This window comes from Ambystoma mexicanum, chromosome 12 (assembly GCF_040938575.1).
Source record: "Ambystoma mexicanum isolate Mex_15411 chromosome 12, UKY_AmexF1_1, whole genome shotgun sequence".
Classification (NCBI taxonomy): domain Eukaryota; kingdom Metazoa; phylum Chordata; class Amphibia; order Caudata; family Ambystomatidae; genus Ambystoma; species Ambystoma mexicanum.
In genome coordinates, this window is record NC_090936.1 from 878,612,481 (window position 1) to 878,626,556 (window position 14,076).

At 46.4% G+C, this 14,076-nt stretch overlaps 1 protein-coding gene across 1 annotated transcript in view; it reads right to left on the reverse strand.

Moving 5' to 3' along the window:
* The window catches only part of LYZ (lysozyme), a 190,613-nt gene that overhangs the window by 62,596 nt on the left and 113,941 nt on the right, over positions 1 to 14,076 (reverse strand). The gene's annotated exons all lie outside the window — the stretch shown is intronic.

The window sequence follows — 14,076 nt, forward strand, 5'->3', positions numbered from 1 at the left end:
CATAGCGACTCTGGAAGCATGGGCATGGGCCTGACGGAGGAGGAAGGTGCCCAGGGACTTAAGCCCACTCTCCCGATCCTCTGGAACCCTGACTTCAGGCCAGGAATGGAGGCAGCTTGATTCAGCCGATGGACCAAAGGAGGCCTACGAACCCTCTCCCAACTCTACGAGGCTAACAACCCACTCAGCTTTGAGGAATGCAAAGCCCGCGTTCAGCTGACAGAAGGAAAGAGGTTCGCATACATCCAACTCCGCCACTGGATATCGCAGCCCACGGTCTGTCGAGGGGCTACCCGAGACCTCCACCCTCTTGAGGAGGCGACAGACCAAAGCACAGGTCGAGGTCAGATCACCAAACTGTACCGCCTGCTTCAGGAGTACATGCTGAAGGTCAGACCACCATACATGTCAGGATGGGAAGCGGACTTGGGTCACCCTATAGAGGACCAGACATGGGTGGAGATATGCTCCAGGATCCACTCGACATCCAGATGCGTCACAAATAAGGAATGCCCCCTGAAGCTTCTTCACCACCGGTACTACTCCCCAGTCCGCCTGCACCACTGCAATGCCGACATTGACCCGAGTTGCTGGAGACACTGCGGCGAGCATGGATCCTTTTTCCACATGTGGTGGGGGTGCCCGACAGTGCAGACCTTCTGGAGGGAGGTTCTGTGGATCACGGCAGACATCACCCAACGCAAACTCCCGATGGACCCGGAGGTAATCCTCCTCGGGGTGGCGAGCCCGGACTGCTATCCTAAAACCGGCCGATCCGCCAAACTACTGACACACATACTGTTAGCAGCTAAGATTACAGTGGTGCGGAAGTGGAAGACTCAGGAAGGTCCTCTTCTAGCTCTCTGATGGATAAAAGTCTGGGAGATTCTGGTGGCGGAGAAAGTCACAGCGGCAAAGGAGGGGGCTCTCCACCGCTTCACCGACTGCTGGGCCCCGGTATTGGACTATCACTCCCTATTCCCGGTGTTAACATTTCAGTCCTGCCTGATAGCGAACTTTCTGGGCCACCAAAGCCCTGGAGGGTCGCTAACCCATCAGAGCATCATAGACTAAAGAGGTGGCAGAGGAGGGATCATGGGAGGTGGGAATGGGCCTGCTACAAGCATACTAGCTGTAAAGGGAATCACAATAACTCATGTAATGCTTAGATAAAGTTGTAACCATAATAATAAATAAAGTTGTTAAAAAAAAAGAAGTAAGACCTACTACATGTCTACATGCCTCTGAGTCATCATTAAGGTTATGGATGAAATGTATGGAATTAGGGTCACAACAATAGGCGACGAGGAGATGACCGACCCATTCATCTGAGGAAAATAAAATATATATATGGCACAAGGAGCTGGAAAAAGAAACCAATGATCAGCCTATGGAGGTGGCCAGAAAAAGAAAAAAAAAAGAAAAAGGAAATGTTCCCAAAGGAGGGGGCCAAAAGAAATGTTGCCGAACGAGGGGGCCAAAGGAAATGTTGGCCAAGGGGGGGGCTAAAGGAAATGTTGCCCAAGGAGGGGGCCAAAGAGACCTATGGAGGAGGTTGCAAAAGAGACATACACAATAAAGGAAAACAGCCTGAGGAGGTGGCTGACTGGAAATCAGGAAATGGACAAGGGATTGGGTGACCTGAGGAGGAGGTTGCACAAGAAAAAAAAACACAAACAAGAAACATGGAGTAAGCAGAAACAAGGGTAATGCAAGGAAATGCAAGGAAATTTTTTTTTAAAAAAGGCTTTGAGTGACCTGAGAAGAAGAGTGTGAAAAAAAAATGAAAATGACACAACACGGAGCAAGTAAAACAAAGGTAACATGAGGAAAACTGGAAAGGACTGCAGTTAAGGAAAGAAACTGCTGCAGTCATGGAGACGGTAAGATGCGCTACGTATCTGGACAGACAGGGTAAACAAACTAAAAGGAAACAAATGAATTCTATTTCTCTTGCGTTGTACTGCAGCGTTTATGTTTTGGGAATAATGACAATCATTTGGGTCATTTAAGTGATTTGAGACTGACTGTAAATTTGAGTATGTATACATTCACTTGTGAAGAAGGTAGCTCGCTGTGCAAGAAAGGCATTTTTCAAAATGAAAGTTAAAATAACGACACTTACTACGAGCGCGAGGCGCAGTGCCGGGATCAGTGGAAGTTGCTGCATAGCGTGGATGGGTCAGAGGACAGGACCTTAGAACGTGAGGGAGCGTGCAGCCATATTTGTTGCTCAAAAGACAAGAGTTGTCATAGCAACCAAGCAAAAGTAAAGAAAGCGGTGTGCAGGGACGAAAATGAGTTCAATGGTTCGTTGCAAAGTCTGTGATGTTGAGAAAGGCGCAACGATAAAGAAACAGTAGAATATTATAAATACGATGGAACTTGAAATGTAAGAGTGCATACATGCAAACGGAATAGTAATTGAGTGTGCATATTAACATCAACTGTAAAGGCAACGAAGTGGTACACAAGACGCTTGGTCATACTTTTGCCTTTGCTGTAATATGATTGAAGAAGGAAACAAATTCATATTGTAATGCCATTGTGCAATATGTGTAAGTGCTGATGAAAATGGCAGCAATTCCATTCAATCAAGCAAGCGTATGGGCAATGCTTAGAGTGTTGAAAGGCACAGACTGAGAGAATAAAGAAAAGAAGTCTAAGGGAGGAGCCCCATCTCGACTGTGAATGACATTTGTTTGTCTGAGAACAGAGGGAAATCGACCTGCATGCCTACTAGACGTTCAGCACAGGTTGAGGAATAAAAAAATAAAAAAGAGGGGAGTGGGGTAGATGATATGTGGAAACAGTGGTCAAAGTGGGCAGGAGCGGTCGGGAGCGGTGCTCCTCTACTTCTTTCAATAAAGTTTTACCGTTCCTATGCTTTTATTTGAAAAAGAAACCGTTCTGGAACGGTTTCGTTTCAAAATAAAATAGTAGGAAGAGGTTGAAACTTGCACTTTCAGTGCAGTGCACAGGACGTTTTCTTAAAGAGCAGGCACATGTGTTTTGGGGTTTTTATTGTGCACGGGAGGGGGCGCGGCGATGGGGTCTGTGGGGAGTGGTGCAGGCCAGCAGGGAACATAGTTCCATTACTTCTTTTCGTACACTTCGACCACTTTGTGGAAGTATGCAGTGGCAAGAGGGTGGAGAACATGGGTAAGCCAGGCACAGTCTACACTGATAAAAGCCAGGCATGAACTGCATTAGTGGAAATAAAATGCAAACAGAACTGGAAACAAGCGATATGCTAGCACAGTACATGTTAAAAGGAATACACACTGGCTACGCTGTAACATAAAAGGATATGAAGCCAAAAAGGGATGCCAAGGTGAAAGTGTACAGGCTGCGCATGCTGTCAGTGGAAGCACGCTGAAAGACAGATACATGCACTGTTCTTAGGAGAGGCATTAATGTTGGTTGACTGTCATGGCATTAACTTTACATTGCAATGTGCGTGGTGATGAAGGAACCTCCATAAAGGAATAATGGAGAAGAGGTCCAAGGACCCGGGAATGTGAGAGGCCAGGCTGTGATGGAGTATTCTATTTGCAAAGCACAACCCGCGTATTCTCGAACAGACTATTAGTGAACAGAAGTAGACTGTGTGAACTGTGGACACATTGAATAGATGTGTATGATGAACTCAGATGATAAGTAAGGGGGGGGTGTTGGAGCTGAATAGAATGTGGAATCTAGGCAAGGGAGTCTGGAGAATGGAATGTGAAATGTAGGGCTGGGGACAGCTGGAAGTCAGTTAAAATGAGACATTAAAAGAAGTAAGACCTACCACATGTCTCTGAGTCATCATTAAGGTTATGGATGATATGTATGGAATTAGGGTCACAACAGAGGTAAAGTTCCTCCAGGAGGCGGCAGATGCCAGAGGAGTGTTTGACAGCTGATCGAGAGTTCAGAGTGGCAATATGGAGAAGGTTGCCATCCTTGAAAGACTTCCGGGGAGGGGTATAGATCAGAGGTACGCCCTGCGGAGGTGTAGAAGATGCCCGAGGGGGGGCAGAAGAGGAAGAAGGAGGAGAGGGCAAGCTAACCAAAGAGGAGAAAGCAGGAGAATTTGAGGAAGCTGTGGAGGGGAGAGAGGGGACAGCAGGGGAAGAAAGGAAATTGATAGGCGCGGGAAGCGTCTATCAAAGAGGAGAAGGTTGGCCTGAGGGCCTTGGACCAAGACGGTACCATTCAAATAAACATTAATGATGACCTTAGAGGAGTGGAAGTAGTCCAGGAGGGCCTCCCACCGAGTGCCACCATTAATGGGAGAGGAAGAGAATGGAGAGAGCACAGAGACCATATGAAGAGTCCATAGGTCTGGCGAGGGAACGACAAAGAGGATGTTGGTGAATGTTTGCCTGGAGGAGGCACTGGTATAGGTGTCAGCAATAGGGAGGCCTGGATTGGAGACCAGGATGTCCTTTTTAAACTTCTTCCTACCAGATTTAGTGAGGAGAGCAGGATAGTCGATAGAGAAGCCGTTAGAAAAGATAGGAGACACAGAAAGCACCATAGAGTAGGTAGGGAGAGAAGAGAGGAGGAAGGGAGTGGGAAGGGGTAGGGGAGAACAATAGGGAAGGACAACAGGGCAGACGAGACAGAGAGAGACGAGAAAAGTTGACAACTGGACAAGAAGACAGGCGCTTAGATAGTGGTAGAAAGGTTCGCTAGAAGAGTGCTGTGCTAGGAGGCAAGCCACAGAACATCACTGCTTTCATAATGCAATTTTAAAACAGGAGAAAAACACAGCTAAGTTTGAGAGTCCTGAACAGTGGGGAAAAGGCCACAATGCAATATTCCCCTAGGCCACCCATTCTACTCCCTCTCCAACAGACCCCACATACCCCACAGAGCCCATACTCAACGCAACCCCCCCACAGTTCAAACACCATACTTTCCTTTTCTCCACTCCACCCCACACGGCTGTGTTTACAACAGTACTATCAAGACAGACGAGATCACAACAAAAGAAAACGCATTTAAATAACCACCATTAGTTGGTCATTGTCTGTCACAGCATGCAGCTCTAAGCAGCCTCCCCTGTCCAATCAGCCACCATTCCAACTCATATGGGACGTGCCTAGGGTTATAGTCACACACCCCTGCCCATTATCTGTACAGACACTACCTCTGTAGCAACCCATGGTTAATTGCAGAAGACACAATGAGTGCCGAAGCAGGGCTTTGTGAATGCTCAGAAATGAGCGTTATGTCCCAGCCATTCTATACAAACGAACAAGAGCCACTCAGCACTTGGGAGATAGTGCAGCATGGTGTGACACTGGATTGTTATCAGCATGGCCCAGGTTCAAATCCCAGCACAGAAGAAGTAACAGAATCAGTAAATAACGGTGTCCTTCACTGCTGACTTGGAACAGTGCTCCAGGTCACATAAAGTAAGGGAACGAAGACTGATTTCCCCAAAAAGTAAGTAAACAAAATCCCCTTTAGTTCCCGCCCACCTTAACCTATTGGCCAGATTATTCCATATCTGTGTATACTAATGTGCTACAGAGATCTGCCTGGTGCTTTCAGCTCACATGTTCAAATGTCAAAAATGTTGATAAGGCATAAACCCTTCCAAGATCTGTCAAACAAGAACGCTTGACAGTCTCGTTCTGATGAGACTGGTCTATCAGCACCAACCGAGCATCTGTTGGGCCAGACTCCTTCACCCAGACTATGATCTTTCTATGGACACAGTGGAAGTGGCTTTAGGTGTCACTCCACGCTGTTGGGTACATCTCAGGAAATCCATATCTGTCCAGGTTCACGTGCCTTTCGCCATCAATCACATAGAGTCCATAGCATACAGTTAGCAGGGAACAATCTTGGCACTGTGTCTTGTGTTGCTTGTAAGGCACACAATAATTGGGCTACTCCAGCATTTAAGACACTCTCCGTAGAGTGTTTCTTGGAGAAGTACTTTTCATTTTCAATAAATAAATGAAATCTGCAATAGCAACCGTCACTACTATGTTGACTACAAAGGGTGCTTTTTTCTTCTGCCGTTGGAATGATTCTCGTAACCAAGGATCAGAGTATGGAATCCTGGTTCAGATAGAGGGAACTGTGGTTGAGCTTTTATGGCTGGCTTTTATGAGGGGGCATTGTAGATGCCAATGCAGTACAACATACATTTGCTTTGAATAAAAGGACGCACATAGATGTAGATGAAAATATATCCTTCTTATCTTGAAAAATACAGGCAAGAATGTTACAGGTATGTAATTCAGGTCCAGAGTCTTAAATGGAAGTGTTCTAGAATACCTTTCCGGTTAGGTAGACTCACATTGAGATCTAATGGCAAGTGCAGAGTCTTTTCCGAAAGAGAGCTGAATGATGGAAACCTCAGTCAGGCTATGTTTGGCAGGTTCCAAATGAGAACAGCTGAAACGTTGAAGTTGAGGGGTGTCATCGGGAGTGGTTCCTCTGTTCCAGTTCTCATGGCGGCCACCCAATCAGTAGGTACCCATACAGTCAACTTTTCCTGACTTCCTCTCAGGCTTTCTCTCAAGCATGGATTGAATCCCTTGTATCTTTCACTAAATGTTCAAATCCAGTGTTATCAAGTGTAGCCCTCAATCCCTGAATTAAGGAGTAGCCATGACCATATATGGTCTCCTCCGTATTCCATACACTCATTCATATGAACAGTTTCTGGTCATGCTATATGGCCCTGAATTTCAGATTATGTACTTGGTAAGGACGCACCATGCAGACTCCATGAGTACAGAAGCCTGCACCAAGATGGAGTCACAAAACGTATACCTGCATTTCACTGAACACAATTTTACCTAATGAGAATTGACCGAATTTATTTCACTGAAAATGGTCGGTTAAGTATATGTAGTGGTATATGTATAGTGCATAATAGGTGGGGTATGGGGTAAGGATATAAGTTAGGGTAGAGAGGGATGAGTGAGGGGGGATGCAGGGGTCTCTCCCACATTATGTATAAAAAAAAGTAAACAAAAGTACAAATTTAATTTAGTTGTCGGTGAAATAAATTCGGTCAAATCTCCATTAGGTAAAATATTTTTGAATGAATCACATACATCCGTCACAAAAGGCTGCCAGGAACCACTGGAGTCTTCACATCCAGCTATGTGTGCAAACTGTCAAAGGGAAACAGAGTATGTATTGTGCCATGACCGTGAGGAGGTTAGGGCTGCTCGGAGGGCACACACGATTTTCGTGTCTCTAATGATGCCACAGATGATGGCTCAGAGAAATGGTGGGCAAGCCAGGTAGGTAGGAACAGTCAAAAACGTGTTGGCTTTGTGCTAGAGTGGCATGATGGGCAGTTCGGCCTCACATGATTAATTAAATAATGTGCTTTTAGCCATTACCGTGCAACTACAGAATAAACAAAAGATTCTTAAACAATTGTCAAACCTTTTTACATTAGGAGAAGGCGTTGGACAAGTGCTCAAATGAGCAGAAGGTAATGTAATCCTAGGAGGGGATTTTAATCAAGTGCCACATCCAATTCGAGAAAGGCCGATGGTGGGGAGGAACAAACCTAAAGGAGGGAAAAGAGCAAGCCCATTCAGGATCCTATTGAAGAAATATTGGTTGGTGGATATTCGGGAGGAGGTGAGGGCAGCAAGAGAGGGTGCTCACATTTTACTCCCCAGTAGACCACAGCTGTTCTTGCATAGACCTTATCTTGATAGAGAAGTGCAACAAGCACTTGATTACAGGTGCAGAGATAGTGCCACTAACTTGGTCTGATCTTTATCTAGTCCTGGCTCCATTGTGCTTACCCAAGGAGGCAAAAGAGGAAGGGAGGTGGCAGTATAATTAAATATTAATGAGGGATTCAATCTTAAAGGGTTGGGTAGAGGAGAAAATAGAGGGTTATTTCAAAATAAACACTACAAAAGAGAACTCCCCAGGAATGGTGTGGGACACGACCAAGGCAGTCATTCTGGAGTATTAATAAGTGAAAAAGCCAAAGGAATAAAGTCTGAGCAGTGGCGGAGTTTCAGCTGAGAAAACAAATGAGGGAATTAAAGGCACAGTTAAAAACATGGGAGAATTCAAACATGAATATTGTGAGAAAATAAAAAATAAAGTGGAGGAATTAAAAGGTGAAACACACTGCAAACTGACAAATGGACATTCCTGAAACATTTGTCGAGTAGGGAGACACACTGCTGGGTCGCTCATTGAGGAAGCAGGTACTCGACAGGAGGGTCTTTAAAATCAGGGATAGACGGAGGATGGTGAAAGTGACTCTCAGAGAAACTGCAGAATCCTTTGTGGACTACTATGAAACTTTATATGCCAGGGAATCTCAAGCTCAGAGTGCTCAGATCCAGGAATATTTACATTGACTACGACTACCAAAGATCAGGCAGGAGGATCTGGAGATACTGCAGGAACCTATAACAGAGGCGGAGGTTAGAAAAGCAATGCAATGGATGAAATTGGGAAAAGGACCAGGTCCATATGGGTACACAGACCAACTCTAAAGAATCTTTGCGGATCTCCTACTCTCCCAACTGGCAGAAGTCTATGATTCTATCCTAGTAGCTAGAAACATCCCCCCATCATTTGTGGACATGATCATACGGTAATGCCAGTGGAAGGTAAATATCCCACAAATTGTGCAGCTTGTAGGTAAAACTCTTTATTTATTATTTATGCAAAAATGTTAAGTGCTGGCCTTCAGATTGAGAACCATTTTGCCAGATCTGATCCACTCCGACCAAGTGGGATTTGCCCCTGGCAGATTAGGACCAAGGCAGTTAAGGAGCAGATAATGTTAGGACAGCGATAAACTAAATATAGCAAATTTGAAGGGTAAATCCATTTATTCTAGCAGTATACCAAAAGGGCATGTGATAGGGTAGATTGGTAGTTCCTGAAATAAGTGTTAGAAGTGTTCAGGTTTGAAATTAACTTTATCGTCTGGGTTAGAGCACTGTATTCTGAACCAACAGTAAGGGTGAAAGTCAATGGGACACACTCCTGGAGCTTTAAATTGTGTAGGGGGAGAAAGAGAGGGGTGTCCCCTATCATCCCTGTTATTTGCCTTGGTCGTTGAGCTCCTGGCAGAAAAAGTGAGAGAAACTAAGGATATTAGAGTGTTTGTAGTTGGAAGTATGGAATACACCTTCTACAACTCATCTCCACTCTTCAATGACTAAGAAGAAAGTCAGCCAGGATGTTTCTTGCCTCTTACCTTTATGATGTGAGGACCCCTCTCCTGTCTCCTTCTCCTATGCATGCCTCTTCCATTGACTGCTTTCTTTGACTTTCGCTATGCACTTATGACTCCATTTCACAAACACTATCCAGCTCGCAGTGTAAACATGCAAATCCAACATCTTAAAGGTGTGCACAAGTATAAGATGAGAAAACTCTTTTAGCAAGTCATCAGACCCCTGGTGGTCGTGAAAGTGTCACATGCTTTTCTTAGTGTGACATTGTATTTAGAGTATATGTAGTTTTGCCACACTTCAGGGAGCTCCCAGGCTGTGTGCTGCAGAGAAAAACACATGTGCAGCAAACCACTTTTCATTATATTACATTCTTTTTATCACACATATTTTTAGATTAGGTTAAGTCGTTTGGATGTATTTGGAATGTGTAGATTGAGTTTTAGTAGGTGTAGTTGTTGTTGGTTGTATTGAGCAATCGGTCTGTTGTGTTAAAATACACCAATGCATAGCGCCCCCACTGAGAGCAGGGCATTTGGACCAGAGGTAAAAGTACCTTGGTAAAAAGAACACATATTTTTCCATACAGCTATTCATTGTGAGAAGATGACTACAAGGTCACATTCAGAGTTGGCAGCATGTCTCGAGGCGGGAGTTGCAGGTGCAAGGGGTGGAAGAACAAAGGGCCAATCATGAGGAAGGGATTGTGGTGGTCCATGAGATGCAACAAGGTTTTGACCTCACTGATTCTCACTCACAACATGATTGGTCTTTCTCAGTGGGATGCTACAGCCCAAACTGTCTCAGGTGTCACTGTCCAATTAGGTTGAAGCTTTCATATCAATTACAAAATGAACAGTGTCAGCCAATCAAAAAGATGTATATTCTGCTGACAATGAAATTATGTCATGTCCGAGGGATGGTATTTCAATGACAAATAATCATTGAAAATGTTAGAATTCGAATGAAGGTTACATTTGTAGAACTTGTTCATGTTACAGTTTTCCACCTTCAATATTGTGGCCCAAAATGGGAGTGTTGAGTTGATCATTAATTCAGTTATACGGAGCTGTCTGATTCTCCCGGCCATATTTGCAAATAAAAAGCTGTTTTTTCTTGCAAGTTGTGAACTCCATGTTTGATTACTTCTGTGTTATTCTTTGGATTACTTTGGGGCATGGCACATTTGCAGCACATTCACACCTTCCTGTCCCCATCCTGAGCCTTGGATCACCTCTGAAATTCAGACTCTCAAAACAAACATGGGCCGTGACCTATGACTCTGGAGAAAAAATATGGACACCACCTACCCTACTCCTAGTCTACAAAGATCGCCTTGCATTCCTAGCCTCTACTCTTGACTCTGCCAAATCATCCTACTTTTCAGACCTAATCTCCTCCCTGAGCAATCACCTCTGCAAACTTTCATCTGCACTTCAATCTCTGCTCACATCTCTCAAGCCAATATCCATCGCCTCCTCCCTTTCTGCTAATGCCTTGCTCACTACTTTGACATTCTCACAGCTCTCCCTCCCCAACCCTCCTTCTGTCAGCCACCTCTCCCTTTTACCTCTTCTACCCGTGACTACTTCTCCCCTACCTCTCCAATTGATATAACACCCATCCTTTGCAGTGCCAAACCATCTTGTGCTCCTGTCAAACCTTTTACCCACAAAATAGTTGAAGACTTACTCTCAATCACTTACCTCTGTGAGATCTTTAATCTCTCTTTCTCCGCTGGACTTTGTTGCCTACTTCAAATCTGCAGCTGTTTTAGCCCTATTGAGGAAACCCTCTGCTGACGCAAATGTCCAAGCAAACTACCGCCCAGTTTCTCTCCTTCCCCATAACTCAAATGTCCTTGAGCAGGTGGTCTTCAATCAGATCACCAGTGCCTTGAGGAATGGCCTTGGAGATCCACTTCAATCTGGCTTTTGTAAACAGTCGACTGAGACTGCACTCACGTAGGTGTCCACATTTCTCTCTATTGCTCACTGCTCCAAACTCTACTTTATATGCATCCTTTTGGTCCTTTATGCTGCTTTTGACACAGTCTACCACTCCTCTCCCCTTCTCACTCTCCAGAACCTTGGGTTTTGGAAATCTGTTCTTGTCTGGATCACTTACCTGGAAGGTCGATCATTTCTAATGGGGCTCGCAAACCTCTGATCCCACCCTTTTCCCTGTCAGCGTCCTCTAATAATCCGCCCAAGGACCTCTGTTTTTCGCCCCTCCCTCTGCTCTAGGAAGACTTCTCTCATCTTTTGGCTTTCACTATATCAACAAATTATGTTTCCTTGCCCTTCTCCAAATTTCCCAAAACGGCCCCAAAGTGGGACGATCGTTTATTCTGCATTCAAAATCACAGCTTCAGTGTGGCCAGATCATCTTCGACAGTGCTTACCTTTCTGCTCCACCTAAGTCACTTGTTCGCTCCCTTTCCGCAAATACACTAGCACCAGAGATATATCGATTCCCACCTCCTGCATGTTTCCTTCCAAGGATATCCTGGAGTTCTGTATCGCTGTCATCAATCCTTCCAATGTGACTCTTCCGCCTGTCTCCATGCCTGCCCTGGGGCGTTGTTTCCCCTACACGCCGCTTTGGTTTACTTCTGTTTGAGGATGGCATAGTGTTAAATCTTTTGCTGGGCCTTCACCATGGTGTCGCCCTTCGATCCTATAGAGCTGACTGGTGGGAGTTGGTTTGGCAATAAGATTTGCTGTGTAGCTGGTGATTTGCCCAGAGGTCGCAATAAATTCCTTTCTTGTGCCGGCAGTGCCCCCTCACCTCTTCTCACCGCCATGAGGCCAGCCCGCTCCCCTTACTCCATCTACTCTCTCTCTTCCTTTCCTCTGTTCTCCCCATACAAAGTTTCTAGACATGTCTGATCTATGAAAGTCTCGTCAAAACAGGTTCTTCCCCGTTCTTCCAAAACCATCAAGGACCACATTGACACCGTTGGGCTTTCCATGGCTGACGTCTACAACTGCTCCTTTGCCACTGGAGCCTTGCTTCCCCCCCTGAAGCACTCTGTTGTGCACCCTCGTCTCAAGAAACCCTCAGTTGACAACTCCTGCCCGTCTATCTCCCGATCTCCATCACTCTTTTCCTGGGAAAACTCCTGGAACAGCTGTCCATCTCCAAGCTAAAACTTCACACTGAATCTGTTGATTGTCTCCATGACCATCAGTCTGGCTTCAGAGCAGCCAGAAGCACAGAAACTCTCCTGAACATCCGTGAAGACCTGCCCTCTAACCTTGCTTCTACTCTCAGCCCTCTGCAACTCCTCCAGAACAAGACTGCAAGACCTGTCCTTGGCCTCAAGCCCATGGATAGTATCTCTCCAGCACTGAAATCTCTACATTGACTCCCAGTGGCTGCAAGGATTAAGTTCAAGACCCTCTGCATTGTCCACAAGGCCTTCTGGGGCCTGGGTCCTGAATACCTGCAACTCTCTCTTTGCAAATACCTTCCTACTCAAGCTCTTTGCTCCTCCACCTCCAACTCCCTCAGGGTCAGTAGCTTCTCCAAGCAATGAGTTGGTGGTAGATCTCTGTCCTCGGCTGGGGCCTCCCTCTGGAACAGCCTCCCTGCCTCTCTGAAACTTGAGGAGAACCATCTGCAGTTTCAGAAGTACCTCAAGACCTTCCTCTTTGCTTCTGCCTTCTCTCTTCCTCTCCCCTGCTGATTTCTTGTCTGAAACTGCATTGGTCACCTGGCTACCCTCTGATTTCGGGCCCAGGTCACTGCCCACCCAGTTGCACACCCGCACTGCCTTCCGACAACTCTTGCACTTGGATCTGTATATGTAACCTTACAGTCCTCCCTACCTGCACTTTGGACACCTGCACTTACCCCTGCACCTGCCACCTGCATGTCTTGTTATTGCTTTGATCCCATGTACAGCACTGCCCCCTACCCTTTCCCCTGGCACTTTTCTCCTCCCCTACCCTGCACTTGCACGATCTCAATGTCACTTGACCTAGTAAGATTGTTCTCTCTGTCCACCCTCTGTTTCCCCTTCCATGCCTCATCGCGCCTTGTGTATAGGTGCGTTACAAATGCCATATCATATCACCACTCTGGGCAGCGTCCTACTTGGGCGATCTCACAACGTGCACCAGGTGTCTCTCATAGGATTTGGAACAGTGACAATGCAGGTCCCTGTGCACCTCTGCCAGTTGCCTCCACACTCTTCTCCCCTATCTCTCCTAGACACATTCACTTGCACATCCCCACTCATGGCTGCGGCTCTCCTTTCTGTGCAGCTCTATGCTCTAGTGAAAGGCTGCAGCGATGCACCCTCCCCAACTCCTTGCGCTCGGCTGGCCCACCAGATAGTGTGTAGGGCAGCAATAATGGCTCTTGCTCTCAGTCCTTCCGTCACTTTGGCTGCCTGGAGGGACGACACCGCCCACCGCCCCCACCTTGCTGCATCGCTGAGTTAATCCTTGCAGGGATCTGTTCCCCTGCTATCCCCCCCGGGGCCGGAAGTCTGCAAGTGCCCCCAAAGACCTTACCGCAGTATTCGGCTGCTGTCTTTCCTGTCTGGGCTCTTCTTGCCTCTGGTGCTCCTGCTGCCTGTTCACCCCCCCAGGGGGCCATATTATTCCTCATCCCGCACTTTGCTTGTGTCCAGGGCCCACTCTATTCCGCCCTCCGCGCTTGACTGTGGCCTCTCCTTCCCAGCTGGTGTGCTGACCTCCAAGCAAAATCCCTATGCGGAGGCTTCGGGTGCCACCGCTGCCTGATTGCCAGCCTCCTGACATGGTTTCCCCACGCTGTGGAAATGCAAGATGGCTACCGGCGTTCAGAGCAGTTCACCACTCTTCCTCATGTGCCCTGGGCCTGATCACTCCTGCTGTTGGTCATAGCCCCTTATCTGCTGGCG